This window comes from Curcuma longa, unplaced genomic scaffold (assembly GCF_044706935.1).
Source record: "Curcuma longa cultivar G26 ecotype Majalengka, Jawa Barat unplaced genomic scaffold, ITB_CL_G26_1.1 contig_19344, whole genome shotgun sequence".
In the NCBI taxonomy this organism is placed as follows: Eukaryota; Viridiplantae; Streptophyta; class Magnoliopsida; order Zingiberales; family Zingiberaceae; genus Curcuma; species Curcuma longa.
The window spans coordinates 29,077-32,023 of NW_027431072.1; positions in this window are offsets into that span (position 1 = coordinate 29,077).

Here is a 2,947-nt window from a genome sequence, read left to right on the forward strand (position 1 = left end):
AAAGCTTGATTGATGTGTTCAATGGAATGAGCATGGATAGAAGACATTTAAGTTTGAATATGACTCAAAGATCGTCACAATGTATTATTATATTATTTGGGATTTGTCTCGGATAGGTTCTTGTAAAGATAATCCTACTAGGTAGGTAAGGTTCTTAGTGAGCTTAGCCAATTAGACAATTAGTAGTCTGTTTGTGTCGAGTTCCTTTGGCTTAGGACTTGAATGAACCCAATGTGAAGTAGAAAGATAACCTATAAGGATATAGATTGTCTTAGTGGTGTCTTAAGGTTCTAGGGCAACGTATAGGTTGGTTGAGGCAATCTAGATGAAACCTCCCTGTTGCTCAACCTTTGAGTTGAAGGTTGGTTGACTCAAGTTTCTAAAGGTGGCATATATTGCAAAGCCACTTTTAGTTGGAAAGCTCAACTAAGCTTTCAATAGTGGCTTTAAACATGTGAAAAATCCTTTATAATTCTCATTATCATAGTTAAGAAATCTAATAGAATTGTGAGCAATTATATACATGTGCATGATAAGCATGAGAACCCTAGGGTTAGGATTAGGTTTTTAGAATTAAGATCAAGATTCCATTATGTGGAAAACATCCTAAAGAAATTTACTAATAGGTCTAGAAAATCTTAGTTTTAGGAAGGTAAAAAGCAACCTATGACAAAATCGATCTGGATTACAAACCAATGCCTAAAGTGAATGTTTCATTGGGTTCATGTTAATTATAATGTAAAACCATAAGAACCTTCTAGAACTAGGAATCGTATAAAGATATCAGGGCACTTTATCCCTAAAGAATACCTAATTGAGACCAATAAGACTTGGACACTAAATAATATTAGAAGAGTTAGAAAGAAATCAAAGGAGTCTAGAGAATACTTAGCTAACCCATGTTAGAGTGGTAATGGAGCACTTTTCTCCTAAATTGATTGCATGGGTAGTGGTTGGTCTTTCTAGTTGGTCGAACTTTGATACCACATGTTTGGACCTTGAGGAGTTAGCTAAAGGGGAGGGGGATGGTGAATAATAATTGAATTGCAAATTACACTTGGTCTCGCTACTATATTAGTAAGGTCAAACACAATTATATGCAATGAAAATGAAAACATAAACAAGTCAATGCTAACAAATCATATGTGGCTTGGAACTTTTATTCTTACTCCACAATGTATGACTTGTCAGTGAGTCACTCTTGAAAGTTAATTATCTTTCTCCTTTGCAAATAACGAAAGTGGATAAGCCTCTTACTACATGATCTTTATAATGAAAGCTTAGAGGATTAGGCTAAGAGTATAAGAAACAAGGGCTTTTGGATTATACAATCTATATTTTACTGGCTTTTAACTGCTCCTCTTGCTCTTCCTTTTATATCCTTGAATCTTCTTTAGTTATTATTTTGTTGTCTTGTTATCAATCAATCGACTATGTTGGGGCCTGATGATAATGATGATGGTTAGAGGGTAGAGCAAGGGGTGAATACCAATTTTACTTGAGATGATAGCAACTAAATACAAATACACAATAGAAATTAATACTAAAACACAATACCAATGCTAACATGCGGTGTACGTTGTTTCAAACCTCATTCCTAATCCATATTCTATGATCCACTCTCAAAAGTCATTTATATTTTTTCCTTCTCAGACTTCTTTTTGGAGATAGGAAATCTTTTACAAACTTTCTAAAGATTAAATTTAGGATTTACAATTGGTGGGAAGAGAGTTTCCAATAAGCTTAGAATGTTAAGAAAATATGACAATTAGCATTAACTCCAAATGCCTCTTCTTCACTCCTTTAAATATCCCTCAATTGGTTGGTTACCATTTGATTGTCCTGATGATGATTAGTCAACTAGATTTCATCATTAGTTGATTAATGCACTGTAGCAGTTATGCTATTCAACCATTGTCATGCAACTTTTTCTTATCAATGACTTTCTCCAACTTTTTTGGTTCAACTTCAATCGACTAGCTACTTCCATAGTCAACTTAGTTACAAATATAAACATTTTATTTGCTGGATGATCAGACTGAGTCGATTGCCTTATTGATTCAACCAACATTATTTGACTGGATTAACTCAATAATCGATTGACTCTAAACTTTGCCCCAAATAAAAATATTATATTCCCCAGTTGGAGTACTTAAGTCAACTCAACCACTAGGTAACGAAGACACCCTTTATTTGATTAAACAGTCGACTATAACCATCCTAATGGTCAGCCTAAGTTGAGATCTATCCTCTCCTAGGCACATGATGATGGGATCAGTGATGGCCGCTAAGGGAGGGGGGTGCGAATATTTTTTGCAATGTTAGTGTTCTATACATGAGTAATATAAAGTGGAATAAAGTAAACCAAACGAAACAGAAATCAAAACTAGTAGACATCAAGATTTATGTGGTTCATAACCCCCATACTGCTATATCCACGACCTATGCACATGAAGTCTACTATTTTTCTCCTATTTAATTAAACACTAGAGGTGGAGAAGCCTCTTATAGTAATCAACAAACACAAGGATTAAAAGCAAATATAAATGGAACAATGAAGCTAGGTTCTTGAAGAGACAAAATATAGGCGTATTTTGCACTTATTAGATTATCTCTTTCGCTACCTCCTGAACCCTTTTTATAGTCCTCACATCGAATGCGACCATTTGCTGATCTAGAGACTATTAATCGACTAGGTGTCACCTATCAGTCGATTGCTTCCTAGATCTTATTCAAAGTATTTTAAAACTTCCATCTTCGACTTAGTTTAAATTGGTCATTGTAGCATCGATTAACTGTTCTAAACCATAAGTTGATTCATCAATGCTTAGTCAACTTCTATAATTGACTCTAGGACATTCTACTCTTCTACCAAAATCCAATCAACTGTATCTCTAAGACCCTCTACTCAAATCCAATCAACTGTATCAGTTGATTAAAAACATTC